This window comes from Prionailurus viverrinus, chromosome B1 (assembly GCF_022837055.1).
Source record: "Prionailurus viverrinus isolate Anna chromosome B1, UM_Priviv_1.0, whole genome shotgun sequence".
In the NCBI taxonomy this organism is placed as follows: Eukaryota; Metazoa; Chordata; class Mammalia; order Carnivora; family Felidae; genus Prionailurus; species Prionailurus viverrinus.
Window position 1 is genome coordinate 22,528,332 of NC_062564.1, and position 15,582 is coordinate 22,543,913.

The 15,582-nt window shown below is 40.0% G+C and overlaps 1 long non-coding RNA gene across 1 annotated transcript in view; it reads right to left on the reverse strand.

Annotated features, from left to right (window-relative positions):
- Positions 1-11,140: 11,140 nt before the first annotated feature.
- The window catches only part of LOC125164215 (uncharacterized), a 32,683-nt gene continuing 28,241 nt past the window's right edge, over positions 11,141-15,582 (reverse strand). Inside the window, exons 2-3 of the long non-coding RNA XR_007151685.1 lie at positions 13,766-13,909; positions 11,141-11,477 (exon numbers count right to left, since the gene is read on the reverse strand). This is a non-coding gene — a long non-coding RNA (uncharacterized LOC125164215). The remainder of the gene's footprint in view (positions 11,478-13,765; positions 13,910-15,582) is intronic.

A 15,582-nucleotide genomic window follows, 5' to 3' on the forward strand; every position in this document is an offset into this window, starting at 1 on the left:
GATTTCTTTTAATGTAGAAAAGCAGAGGGAATGTATTACATCAATGATATAATCTTTTTTAAACTAAAATATGTATTTTATAGATGTGCTGATACTGTTGTAAAGATCTCCCTAATTTACTAGGCATGGGGAAGGAAAGAAGGAAACAAAGCCTAATAGCGATTGAGCCCTATATAGTAGTCACTGTGTTTTACAAACACGTTAAGCAATCTCTTTATTCAGAGCCTTTCCCTGCCTGTGCTTTCTGTTTGGAAACCTCTTTCCCTAGGATTATGCATGGTTCTGTCTTTCCCTTCCCCCCAAGCCTTCCTTAAAACCTCATCCCTTCACACAGGTTGGATCTGATCATCCTGTCGAACACAGGTGCCACTTCAATGGTTCTCCATTCCTTGTACTATTCGTCATAGCCGACCATCATTTTGCATATAGCATATTTATTTGCTTTTTTTATTGTCTGTTCCTTTCTGGCTCCCCCTACCCCACTATACTACAAATCCCAGAGGAGTGGGGATCTTGTTGATGTTATTGCCTGCTATTTCTCCAGTGCCTAGAACAGAGCCTGACCCATATTTATTGAATGCATGAATAAATTCTTCATTCTCTTCTATGTCTCAGTAAGTCAAAGATCCTTGCTTGGAGGTTTTTGTAAGCCTTCTGATTAGTCGATTAAATGCTTTGTTGGACTGTGACTTGGGAATGTCTCTCTTATAAAGATGTTCATTCATTCTTCTTTAATCAATCCATACTTATTTGTGATGCCTATTGGGCATTCAAGCCGAGATATTGACAAGGCAGTAGAATTAAAGGCTGAAGTTCTGGAGAGAGGTCCAGACTGAAGGTAAATATTTGGAAGTCATCCACATTTCAGTGGTATTTAAAAATCAAGATACTGCATGAGATAGTGCAATTGCAGATAGAAAAAAGGGGCCTGAAACTGAGGCCTGAACATTCCAACAGTTAGAGGCTAGGAGGTGAGAAAGAACCAGCAGAAACTGAGCAGCAGTTTCAGAGAGATGAGAGAAAAACCAGGTGAGGATAGTGTATCACGTGTGTGTGTGTTGGGAGAGTGGGGGCATATCTGAATTCAATGCAGATAGTTCAAGGAACATAGGAACAGGGAATTACCCATTGACTTATCAATGGAGGACACTTTTGACTCTCATTGGAGCAGTTTGGATGCAGCCATGTGGGCATGTGCAAGAGAGTTGGAAGAGACAAAGATTATAAATGAACCTTTTGAGTACTTTTTTGTATAAAAGGAAGAAGAGAGCAGAAGCTGGAGGGAGAAGAGAAGGTTTTGGCAGTCATTTTTTTTTTTTTAATTTTTTTTTTCAATTTTTTTTTTTTTGGGGGGGGGGGACAGAGAGAGACAGAGCATGAACGGGGGAGGGGCAGAGAGAGAGGGAGACACAGAATCGGAAACAGGCTCCAGGTTCTGAGCCATCAGCCCAGAGCCTGACACGGGGCTCGAACTCCCGGACTGCGAGATCGTGACCTGGCTGAAGTCGGACGCTTAACCGACTGCGCCACCCAGGCGCCCCGGCGGTCATTGTTTTAAAGACGAGAAATAAGTCTCCTTCCCACAGCCAATGGCAGAAAAGATTTGCCTACTTTGGTTTTATACAATTATGGTACCTGTATGAGTGAAGCATTAATCTATGTACTTTAAATGCCAGAATTCACATGGTAAGTATTGCTCAACAGGAAGCACACTAACACCTCATGAGTCAATGCATTGTCTTCTACAAGGCGGTATTGGTTTTCCAACATACAGAGAAAGGAGCTTAATAACATTGATGAGAAAGCAATTTATTTGGCCTGCTTTATTTTATTGAAATAGAATGAAAATAAGTATATTGAGCCAGATACCTCTTGAGCACTAAGACCTCTCTGTTTTTGTTATAGCTTTTAACTTTGTAACTGTTGTATAACAGAAGTGGATTGCTCCCTGGCACTTGGAATACAGATAATGTCGCTTTGTAAAATATTGGCTGAAGTCTCCAAACACCAAGGTTGGTGGAATTTTTAATGCTAGCCAGTTTTCAAGGCTCCCTCCTTACTTCTTTTATTACATAAGAAAAAAAAAACAAAAAACAAAAAACCCTGGGACCTATATTGCCTTTTTAATATATCCTAAGAAATAGGTCAGGCCCCACTTGCCCATGTTGGCATCTGTGTTTGTTGCATTTGGCCAACCAATGCCAGCAGCAAAACTGGAATTTTTTTTTTCCCCCTGGGCCAAGTGTGAATACAAGAGGCTCCTGGCCAAGGATACAGAGTACTGAGCTCGTCATTCAGTACTCACTGGCCACCAAACACATCTCCTTCCAGAATTCACGCTCCTTTAAGCGAACTATGTTTGGGTAGGTACAACTGTCTGTGACACTTGGAAAAACCGTATCCTCTTTCCCAGTTATGAAGGCTCCAATGCCACCCTCTCCGAGTCCTCCCTGCCTCCCCCTCACCCCATCACCAAACTTCCTCTGCCTTTGGCAAGTCCAGCTTCATCCCTGAAATCTAAGTTCTTCATATACAAAAACCTGTTCAGAGGTTTTCCTTAGGGCAAACCGTGTACCTTGAAATTTCTCTTTTCTACCAACAAATGCGTTAAAAGACTTATCTCTGCCCCTGGAATGTACAGACTTTCAGGATGAAGTGTCCTGGGAAAGGACAATGCGGTGGAGGTAGGGCTTCCTCAAATGAATCACCCTGCTGCGCTAGCATTGTTAAATGTACCTGTAGGGTGAAGATGAGGCAGAAAGTGAAAAACTATTGTACCCTTTCCACTTAATTTCCCTTTTTTAAAGCTCTGAACTCTGGGAGGTTGTTCTTCTAACCCACTGCTAGCTGGATGTGACTTGCACTGTGCAGAGTCATACTCATGGACCAGCGGGTAGTTATGCTCTCGGAAGCCATGAAGTGGCAGGACGTTAAGGTGATCTGGTGTTACACGTGGTGCAGCGGAATACATCTTCCACTTCAACTCAATCCCACACCTATTCGAAGACCAACTTTGTTCTACACAACATGAAAGATAACCATTATTTGTTCCATTATTTGAACTTGTCAGTGAGTCACATGGATAAGAAAAGTAAATGAGGTATCATTAAGAAAAGGCTGAGTATGGTAAATACCCTAAGAGAGGCAGAATGCGCTTCTGCACAGGGAGGCAATAAAAGCAGCCTTAGAAGAAGGAGTAAAGGCAGTATTTGACATCAGTCTTGAAGAAGTGAATTTCAAACTCTGGGCTTTGACTCTGGTGGTAGAAAAATAAATTTATGGAATACATGCAGCATTTTAAAGAATCAAATCAAGTTGAAGACAGAATGTCAGAGGGTGCCATTAGTAAGAAGGTTAAATATTCTTCCTCAAATTCTCATTTCAAAATACATGTAAATAATGTGCCTCAACATTGATGTAAAAATATATTCCTTGGACTTGGTCTTGGCTAAAAAAAGCATAAGAAATGTTTATTAATGTTGCATGGAATATAATCAGGTAAAAACAAGAGAGGCTGTTTCAAACAGGGGCACTATCATAACCTAACCACAGATAGAAAAAAGCTGTAGGCCCTGCTGTAGAGGTGATGAGCTGTCTCATCTATTACAATCATTGAGTAACAAAGACTCGTGAGAGATAATAATAATAATGGAGATGACTTAAGAAAATAAAAATAAGTGTTTTCTCCCTATCTCAAATCTTTTTGTCCCATGGTCTCACAGTCTTTAATAGTTGGTACCTCCCACTCCATTGCTCAAGCCCAAAAAAACTAGAAACCATCTTTGGGCTGTCGCTTTCATTCCTCCCCACGCGAATCCATCAAGTGCAAAAATATCTGAAAACTATCCACCTGTCCTCATTGCTGCTACCACCGGGGTCCAAGCTGCCATTATCTTTTGCCAAGACTATGTCGATGGTGTCCTAGTTGGCATCTCTCTCCTCACTTTTGTGTCTTCACCTCTTCCCTCAACTTACTCCTCATCCAGAATGATCTTTCTAAAGCTCTGCTGACCAATACGGTAGCAAATAGCTACAGGTACTGATTTAAATTTAAATGAATTAAAATTAAACAGAATTTAAAGTCATATAACTTAGTCTCACTGGCCACATTTCAGGTGCTCAATAGCTATGTATTTCATCTGATATGGCAACTCTACTGGGCAATGCAGAGAACATTCCCATCCCTCCAGGCAGTGTTATTGGACAGTGCTGTTCCAAAGCATGAGCCAGGTCATGCCATCGCCCTGCTCAAAAATTCCAGTGATCTCTCATTACAGCTAGAGTAAAATCCCAAATTCAGACCATAGACTGCCAGTCCTACACCATATCATTCTTGTGTATCTCACTAAATTAACCATGTACCATTCTCATTCCTCAGTGGCTCGCTTCCTTTCTCTTGCTTGTTCAAATCAAGGCCTCAACTGAGGCCTTTGCATTTGTTGTTTTCTTTGACTAAAATATTCTCTCTCTACTGCCCTTCCTTCCCACAGCTGGTCTATTTAAATCTCTTAAGTATAACTTCAGGTTCCCTCCTCAGAGAGGACTGTCCTAGTTATTTTATGTAGCATCAGCTTGTTTATACCATTCATCATAGTTACCGTAATTGGATTTATGTAACTTATTAGTATGTTTATTGACCATAGTGTTAACCCATCGTCTTTCTTCCCCCTCTGGAAGACAAACCTGTTTCCTGCCTTGCTCACTACAGTATCTCAAATACCTAGTAAATTCTCAGAAAATATTTGCTGAATGAATGAACCCCACAAAAAGAGTTAAACCTATAGAAATGGTGGGGAAAGAGTCTTAAAAGCAAAATAGACAATAGCCAATGTAGAGACAATTAATATTTATAGGAAGTGGCATAATAAGATGCATGCTTTTGGAAGACTACTCTTCTAGCTCTTCATGTTCAGTTTGGAAAGTTGAAATAGAGAAAGTCTTAAAAATGTACTGCATTAGGGAAAGCTGGGGAAAGAGTACATGGGACTGTATCCTGTTTTGCAACTTCCCATGAGTCTATAACCACTTCAAAAATAAAAAGCTAAAAAGAAATTGTAGCATTTCTCAGTTGATGCAATAATGACCAAACTTACAAAAATAATGCATTGGAGTTTTAGTTGGAAAAATAATTAAGGGAAAAAGTGTCTAATATGGCTCAATTTAGTATGTTTTGCTTTATACATTTGCATTAATGTGAGCTTTCTGTTTACAGACTTCATTAGTATGCTCAAGTTGAATGCTTTGAATTTCAGTACCCAACAATCCACAGAAACATACAATAGGCCATTCTATGACTTAATCAGGAGAGTCTCCTATAGATAGGAGTTATAGTTGATGGCTTGGTGCCCATGTCACACTCTCTGTGCCCACCTCAAATTCCACCCACAGTTGTCACTATGCCCTATGCATTTGACCTCAAGAGGGCTGTGTGCCTTTCCACCCTCTCTGAAGCTGCAGGAAAGTTGCAAGAGATTCATGTGCCCAGGAGAAGTTGTCAAAGAATATGAGACAAGTACAAAGTCAATTAATGTCCCAGCCTTCTGTCCTTCAGAAGGATAATTCTGTGAGGTTAGCTCTATATTTCTCAGGAGTTCTCCATGGAATCAGCAACCCCCTACCCCACCCACAGCAGCAACCCACATAATTCCTTGTTTTACTCTTCCTTTTCCCTCTTTTCTACTTCCTTGGATTCCCTAACTCCTAAATAAATTACCCTTACCCAAATCCTGGCCTCTGTTTAGGAGGAACTCACACAAGGTCGGGGTCTGAAGTGACCCTAGAAAGTAGAATGTCAGGATGGGATACTGGAAATGGAGCATTCCTCTAGTCAGATGGCAGCAACGAAGGCAGCGCTGGTGAACTGTGAAGTGACATTGGCCTTTGGCATGCTGAGAGCCATGATTCTTTCACCTCACATGGATCTGGATGAAGTACAAGTGGAAGGGACAGCATTGGATTATTCAGTAGCTGTAGCGCATGAACAAGATAAGAGCAATTGAAATGATAAGGACTGTGTATTATTGGCAAGTTTTTCTTATTTGTCTTGGAATCAGTCATTAAAGAAAACAAGAAAAGATAGGCTCAGATGAGTAAACTATCATGTCAGGGCTTTCTGTTGTTGCTACAACTGTTGTATGGCAGCATTTAAAGAAACTCTCACTTTCACAGCAGTAGATTGTGCCGTGTTAGATATCCAGCCCAGGTTTTAATTAAAAGATTAGCAGGAACACAAAGAACACTGAATGTGCAGCTTGACAGACCTCCTCTACTAAACTCACGGCTTTGCTAGAGAAGAGGTAAGATCCTGAGGCCTGGTATAAGTTTATTTGTGTGGCTGTGCCAGAATACCATGAAGCCTTGTATTCTCTACCCCACTGGGCTAGCAGAAGCAATCTTCTTTCCCCTACAATTGAGAAGACTAGCCTCCCTGTGTCTGGACACCTTGCAAGAATCTTACCTATAGCATGTGCCTTACAAAACAGTGCATGTCCCTTTCCAGATCTGTTCCACCTTCTCTCATTATAAGCAGGCCAATAGCTGGAGTCATGTCTCATTGTAGGCTAAAAGGGGGAACACTGTTCCTAATCTGGGACTATTTCACCAAAAGAGTTGGGGCCTGGCCAATATGTACCAGTGGGAAACAGGGGAACAGTGTAGGAAGTGGATCTAAGGGTTGTCAGACTGGAAAGGAGGTGGAGTATCAGGTTAGAAGAGAATTTATTGATGTGGAAGACTTTGAACATCTTGGTAACGCAAGATTTTGCCTCCCAGATTGACTGTACCCATTAAGAAAAATCTTTAAGGTTTCTTAGTTTGGACTCTCTCACCCTCTTGCCTGGCTAGGGATTCATATCCCCAAATATCCCATAACTTCTTTCTCTTTCCAGTTGTGTTTGTGTTTAAAACATATTTCTGGGGGCGCCTGGGTGGCGCAGTCGGTTAAGCGTCCGACTTCAGCCAGGTCACGATCTCGCGGTCCGTGAGTTCGAGCCCCGCGTCGGGCTCTGGGCTGATGGCTCAGAGCCTGGAGCCTGTTTCTGATTCTGTGTCTCCCTCTCTCTCTGCCCCTCCCCCGTTCATGCTCTGTCTCTCTCTGTCCCAAAAATAAAATAAACGTTGAAAACAAAAATTAAAAAAAAATAAATAAATAAATAAAAAAAAATAAAAAAATAAATAAAAAAAAAAAAGAAAACATATTTCTGGAATGCCTAGAAAAAAATCTGACCACTTCAAGAAATGCCTCATCAAGAATCTATGGCATCACCAATCACCTGCATTTCCTTATGGTAACTTTGCTAATAAAGTAGTTTTTTGCCATGGAAAAAGAAAGTGATCATTTTTACTTTAGTATTTTATTTTTCTTCCATTAAATTTTAAGATCTGTTTTAACCGTAAAATTCAATAAGCTAAGTATAGGATGATAAATTGTATTTACATATATCAGCAATGATGCCTTTGGCCCTCTCAAATAGGCCCTGAAGATAAGGAAATGTACTGCCTCCAGAACAAAAGGTCTAGAACTGGGGTGACCCCGGGGGAGTTATATTCATTAAGGATGATGTCACCATTACCAGAGAGGTTATTTCCCCTCTCTGCTTTACCATCTTTGGTGTTTGGCCTTTGCTCTCCGGTTGGCTCCTTTCCTTTTGTAAGAGGCCTGCAGGGGTTCTAGATGTTAGATCTAGATGTTAGATCAGTAACTACAACACCACGAAACACATGTCCCCAAAGCCTCCTTAAGAGGTAGAGAACAGATCTTAGAATCCCCTCCAGATGGCTCATCGGCCTCATCTGGGTCACTTGCCCAAACCTGAATGATCAAAGTCATGAACATAACACCACCATGATTACTTAGTCTAACTGAGATTCACCCAAGCCGTGGATGAGGTCATTTCCTTGATCATGTGGTAAATGAGCAAAGTCAAGGTTTTGTTAGCAAGGGAGATAAGGGAAGTGAAAGTAGGCCATATAATCTGTTCTATCTGTCCTACACAATTTTCAGTGAGGATCCTGAGGACAAGGCCATGAATGCATTATCCAAGCAGCCTACAGCACAGTCTGCCAGGCCTGAGTGAGGTGCCCTTAGCAATGTGATCTAGTGATTGTTGTCCATTGTTCTGACTGGGCCACAGAAAAGAGTGAATTGGCACTTTATGTCTGCTGATAAAGTGTCACAGAATGACCAGTAACTTAAACTCAATGTTAATATCTAAACTCACAGTCTTTGAAGGCAACCAAGAACACTACCCAAAGCAGATAATAAATAACATCGGAACAAGCAGCCTCATTTTGTGCTGTTGGCCATAGCAAATGCATTTGATATATGACTTGCACTTGCAACCCTCACCATCAGTCCCACATGGTCTAAAAGAATGAGAGATAGAGGTGCCTGGGCGACTCAGTTAAGCGTCTGACTTCAGCTCACGTCATGATCTCGTGGTCGGGTATGTGAGTTCCAGGCCCCCTTAGGCTCTGTGCTGACAGCTCAGAGCCTGGAGCCTGCTTCATATTCTGTGTCTCCCTCTCTCTCTGCCCCTCCCCAACTAGCGTTCTGTCTCTGTCTCTCAAAACATAAAATAAAAACATTAAAAATGAATGAATGAATGAATGAATGAATGAATGAATTAGAGAGAGGTTCTGCATTGCTGGTTTTCCATAGGCTTGCATCCAAGCCAAATACCTAATACAAACTGAAGCCTTGTAGAAGTGACTACACATGTGTGGGTTTTGGTGTATCTTTCTTTATGCTTGCAAAAGAGATCTGTGAAACTATGTTTTATCTGTCCAAATATGTTCTCAGTGAATTGTTGGTTTAACTGTCTATGGCAAAACTATGAGGAAAAGTAGTGAATTAAGAAGATCCAAGTTAAAGTAAATAATCCCTTCTTAATTCCTCTGGTGTGCAAATTTAGATTCATGTCCTTTGAAGTTTTTGTTTTGTTTTGTTTTGTATTCAGCTATACTGAATTTATCCTGGACAGCTTCAAGTGTCTATCTCCATGACTTCTCTACAATTTTTAACAATGTTAGGATAATTTCACGTGTTAAAACACCTATTATCAGAAATAGTACTTGAAGTTAAATTCTATAAAACACAAACATACGAAAACATTCCAAAATTCAATTTAAAAATGTGAAATAAAAAAGTGGTCAAGCCATTTTGGTGAGTTTGCATTTGTTGCTTTGCAACAAAGCATATTCTTGTGAAAAATTAGTACACTTTTCGTCACTTTTCCTACTCGTAAAGCAAAACTATCAAATTGCATACATAAGGAGGTTAGCCAAAAGTGAAAACGCATTTACATACTCTTCCTTCTCAATTTATTTGAGTCACTGAGTTCAGCCAGTTGGGAAGACATTTCTGTTCAGTATAAAGAATCATATTCCCACAGATTATACCAACCCTAAACCGGCCTTTGATATAAGAATTAGTTTGCAGTTAGGTGCTTTTGTCAACAGTTTCAAGCCAGAATTAAAGAACTGTAAATTAGTTAAGAGCTATCAATGACCTCCAGAGCTCCATCTGAATAGTGGACCCCACTCCATCCTGCAATTACCTCATGAAGGTAACCATCAGCCCATGCAACCATGACAGAAAAAAATATGGTAACTGTAAAGGAAGTCAGGAAACAACGTTGTGAGAAAATTACCTTGTTTAATTCTTGGTTACATTTCTTTGACGCTGGGGAAGAATTTAAAATATGAGACTTTTGGGGCACCTGGGTGGTGCAGTCGGTTGAGCGTCTGACTTCAGCCAGGTCACGATCTCGCGGTCCGTGAGTTCGAGCCCCGCGTCAGGCTCTGGGCTGATGGCTCAGAGCCTGGAGCCTGTTTCCGATTCTGTCTCTGTCTCTCTCTCTGCCCCTCCCCCGTTCATGCTCTGTCTCTCTCTGTCCCCAAAAAACTAAATGTTGAAAAAAAATTTTTTAATATGAGACTTTGTATTCTGCTTTTTAAAAAAAAAAAAAAATATATATATATATATATAGGTTATTCGCATATGCTTGCATCTAAGAACACCCAAAAGATAACTGTTTGTCAGACCTAATCTGACCTCATGGAAGTGTAGGGCTGAAAGCTAATTGGCAATCTGATTCAAAGTCCTTTATTTTACAGAAGATGGACTCACTAGGCGGTTAGGAACAGAGCCGGAGGCGCTTCTCGTTTTTCTCAGTCAGTCCAAGACTTCATTAAGCCCAGTATTCTGGGCAGTCTCGAAAGTGATGTTTCCTAAAACTAAACCGAAGTACAGCTTCCTAAACTGTATTCTATAAGGTATAGTTAACCTGCAAATAAGAGCTGCAAAGAGAAGTATATGGGCATTAATTTTGGTATCCTAGAACTCCAGTTCAGGGAACACAGATTGAGGTAGAAACCCAAGGAGTGTCCCACTTGTAGGGTGAAAGCATAACAGGAAAAGTAAAGGGGCAATTCCATGAGCTGAAGAAAAGAAAAAGTTTTCTATGGTGTTAACAAGCTATGCTATTCTGGGTTTTGCACTGATTGATTACTGATTGTGACTGCACAAAGTCCACAACTGTTCTTGTGATCAGGGTGGCCATTCTCCTTCTGACTTCTCCAGCAATTGTTTAAAACCTTGCTGTTTTTCCAGGTCCAAAGGCTCTGGCCAGGTTCAGACAAAGGCGAGTAAAGGCTGTTTGTCTGCAGTGGTTGCTGAGGCTCTATTTTAAAATGGCTCCTGTGGTGTCACTTATCCACAATATTAACAAGTGTTTCACAAGAAAGGGATCATAGACAAATAATTATCTCTGGGAGGGGCTGGTCAAAGTTAACCCGTTTTCCTATCTCGTAATTTACAGAGCCTTTAATGTGCTCCTATAGACTCCTATAGTCTCTTTTATGGAGACTTGTAGGCATTAGATTGATGTTTGACATAGAGGCATTACGTGTAGGCTTTAGACTGAAATGTGTTACGAACTTAATTGACCTCCTTGGTTCTTGTTTTATCTTGTTATTGTTTACGGTTGTTTAGTGTTTTGGGGGATTGTTTGTTTATTTACTTTTTGATCAAAACACCTAGAACAAAAATAGTATTCCATGGAACCGAAAATGTTACTTCTATCACTTAGAATTTGATGTGCTCTACATTACAGAAAAAAAAACACAAAATATAAAAGGCTTAAAGAAAATAAAAGTTTACTTTTCTCTCAGGCAAAGGGAATCTGGAGTATTTAGGCAAAACTTTGCAGGTTCCAGAGTACTCAGGGCTCATGTTCCTTCCATCTTTCTGTTCTACCTCCTAGTTTGTGGCTTCTATCCCCAAGGTCATCTCATAGTCCAAGTTGACTTCTCAAATTTCTGCCACTTTGTTCACAGTCCAGGAAGCAGCTGAGTCAGCTTCTTTTTGGCAGAGAGAGCCCACACGATACTTTTGTCGACAATTGACCAAGAGTACTAGAAAATGAAATACTTTAGGTGACTTCATTACCTCCTCCAATAAAATCTGGATTCTTCACCTAAGGGAGAACAAAAATGTATAGTCATTTAGCAAGAAGTCTTTTCCACACACTTCTAGAGCATAGAAGAGGAAGGAAGAGGAAAAAGAGGAAGGAGTGGAGATGGGGCAGGGGAGGAGGTGGAGAGGGAGGAAAAAGAAGGGGCAGAGGGAGGAGGAAAGAAAGAAGTTGTTTTTGAATGCATTTTTTAAATGTTTATTTTGTTCTTAGAGAGGGAGCAGTGGAGGGACAGAGAGGTGACAGGGATGGGGAGGAGGCACAGAGGATCTGATGCGGGCTCTGTGCCGACAACAGACAGCCTGATGCAGGGCTCAAACTCACGAACTGTGAGATCATGACCTGAGCTGAAATCGGACGATTAACCAATTAACTGACTGAGCCATTCAGGCGTCCCTGAATGCATTTTAAGGTACATTTTATTACACAAAAGGTATCTGGAGGTAAGGAAGCAATTTATTGACTGTAGAGATGGTAAATGTGTTATCATTCCTGTCAAGATGCCTGCTTAAACAGATCTCAGATTTTGACTGATATCTTCCAAATGTTCAAATGCATGGCCTATCAAACTGTCTTCCTAACAAGCCGTAACCTGACTTTCTATACTTTGCATACGTTTACCACTGCACCCATTATCATAATGAATAAAACAAGTAGGTGACAGTTCAATCATGAGATGTAATAGGGCCAAAGAGAGGTAATCGCCTTGGAAAGTTTGGTTTTTGACAGTTTATAACATCTTGAACCGAAGTGCTTACTGATTGCCAACTACTTTTCTAACTTAAGCCAGATTTCTCTCAGTAAATAGTAGAGAAAATGAAAATATCAAGAAAGAATTACACTTTGGTTATTGCAAAAGGTTTTCTGTCAGTTCTTATAGGCATCTAAACAGTGAAGCAAAACTTCACCAATCTCTAGTTTTCTTGAAGATAACACATATGCTGTTCAGAAGTGCTTTAAGTGGATCTCTTTGGAGTAAGTGTTCATATATAAATTTTTTTTAATATTAGTATATTTCTTCTTTGATAAAATCAGAGAAATTGAATGTCACGAAAATAACAGGTACACCATAGGGAATATAGTCAGTGACACTGTAATAGTATGTGGTGACAGATGGTAGCTACAGTTGTGATGAGCATAGCATATTGTATAGACTTGTCCAACCACTATGTTGTACATCTGAAACTAATGTAACATTGTGTGTCACCTTTGTTTCAATCAAAAAAAGCAGAAAGAAAGAAAGAAAGAAAGAAAGAAAGAAAGAAAGAAAGCCACAGAAAGAGGAAGGAAGGAAGGAAGGAAGGAAGGAAGGAAGGAAGGAAGGGAGAGAGGAAAAGATCAGAGCAGTTGATTTAACTGGAGACAGAAATCATAGCAATTTTCACCAGAGTATATTTGGAAGAAGGTGATTAATGTCAATACAAGTATGGTTCCATAGTTTATAATAAGATACAAGGACTTCCCTCTGTCAGTTATGTTAAAGTGTACCTGTACATTTTCTATTTTGAGCTCAACTTAAGTGGTCTGAGTGAGGTAAGGAAGAGGAACAAGAAAACAAGGGACAAGAAAGTATCATGCATATTTCTATGGGTCAGGCACCATACTGAATGTCTCAGGTATATTTTCATACTTATCTGCCACAGTTAATTTATGAGCATGTTTATTAGTCCCATTTTAGAGATGAGAAAAATGTGGACAGAATACAATTTTTTAAAGAGGCTTAATCAAGAAAATTAGACTGTGCTGTCCAAGTCAGCCTGGTTCTCAAGATATTTCCTTCTTGCTCTATCATACCTGGCATATTTTCTTAGGTGGTTAGTTCCCCAAGAGTTAAGCATTTATTTATTTCAAGCAAAAGCTCTTAAAAACAAGGTAGAGACTGCAAGAAGAAAGAGGAAATGCATACCTAAGCAAGGTTTTAGGAACCAAATTTACTTCCTTCTGGAAAGTGAACTGAAAAACCCAGAAGTTGGTAACTTTGAAATTAGTCTGATGAAGACTGACTCCATTGCAGCTCCTGGGCAGGACTATCTGGATTCCAGGAGCTTCCTGGAGAATATTTTTAAAAGAAGATTTCTTTATCCTGAGGAATAAATGAGTAGCGGACTGGAGCAGAACCAGAAAGAACTCTTGGTAGATACGCTGTTGGGGTGGTGATGGTGATATAGGGACTTCAGGAATTTGGACAGTGACAGAAAGCTGAAAGCATGCTTGTAGTAACATAAACACCAAAAAGACCTGAGTCCTGTGGACAAAAGCAGTGAGGAAGAATTTTGTCACAGTGAACTTACCAGGAAGCCATTGTGAATGAGGCACAAGCGTGGAGCATAGCTTTTCTGGGCAGCACTGAAGCTGTTGTTCTCTTGACTAAATATATATACTTTAGAAGTAGTCTGAGCACTCTGAATATTTATGAGCCTGGAGGTATGTGGAATCTGGAGAAAAAAAAAAGTAGTTGGTGAATCACTGCAGGAATCTCCTCACCTAGTTAAAGTATTTAGATAGGTTTTGATTCTAGCAAATTTGAAGGGGACCAAACAGGAAACACTCCAGCACTGATGAATAGATATACACACTTCCCCTGCCCCAACACACACTCTACTCTCTTTCTTCCATCTAAAAGGATTTCCCTTTCTATCTTTCATTTTTCTGTGGAATAAGAAGAATGAATGAATTGAACCAACCTCTGTTGAAAAAAAGCATTGCTCATCTCCATTTTGTCTTTGCTGTCTAACTGGGCTACTTATGAGGAGGTAGGAATACAAAGACTATGGGCCCAAAATGGTCAGGTCACTTTCTTTAGAATGTACTGCCTATTGTTAATGACTTTTTAATTCTAATTCCTTAAGAAGCCACTGTATTACTGAATGTGCTAACTTGGCTATTTTGATATTTCCTTCTCCAAGCAAGTAGAAACAATCCCATTCCTCAGTATAGCTTTGAAGATTTCACATATTTCCCCTGTCCATCCAGTTTTCATTTGTGACAGGAAACTCACAAAGAAATAACTGAAGTTTTCATGGAAATACTTACGGGTAATTGTTTCTAGGACTCTGTATAGTCAAATTGTTTTTTAGGCTACAATGAAAGATTAGGGCAGCAACACTGCTTTCTGCACTCGGCACACAATTTCATGTAAGTGAATAACTCCGAACAAAAGGAAGCAGAGAAGAATAAAATCGAAAGCCACATTTACTGCGTGCCTTTTTCTCCCGTTATATTCAACCCGGAAAACACTGTGTGAGGAAGTATAATGCATAATGTAGCCAAGAACTACTGAACGTTACGGTTGAATGTGTTTAATCCATAGAATAAATCCTTCATTTGCAGAGTAAGGAAACCAAATTTGATCTTTAAGCAGTTTCTTCAAGACACAATAATTACCTTTATTGTCCGCAGGAAGAAAATTTACTCCCCTAAAATCAAAAAGTCTCAAATATGATCTGAGAAAACAAATGACATCGCCATACTTCACAATGTCACCAGCTCCCTCTTGGCTCACCCTCTCAGCAATTCTTTGGTCATCACTCCTTGCAGATTGAAGGATGCCAAGCAAAAGGGAACACAAATTCTGTTTCCATTTCCTTGTAATAATGGAAAGTTGGATGTCTGGTTTGAAAGATACAAATCTTATCAGTGGCTCTATTTAGATTTTGAACTTCATGAATGACTAGAGAGCACTACACATTTCCATCATTCCAATGAACTTTCTTCAAAGTGTTACAGAGGAAGTGGGCATATGGTTCATTTACTGCACAAATACTGACATTGAACCACAAAGAAGTCCTGGGAAACCACTCAAAGCCTGGTTCACACACCAGGCTTTGGTCCTAAGGCTAAAGTCTGTGGGTTAAGAAAAGGAATTTGCTAAGCATCTACTAGTTTGTCCCTTCTTGCAGCCCTTAGCTCCAGACCCTATTCTTTGAAGTTTAGATTAACTGAGGACCTTTGCAGATTGGAAAAGGCATTACAGAAGGGAAATCAGCATTTGCATATAAATTCAGGTATGTGTGGGAAATGGTGGGTATTTCACTTCGGCTACTGTATGGCATTTATAGGCAGGAATGCTAGACAATGAAGCTAGAGATGCACGTAAGATGTTTGTAAG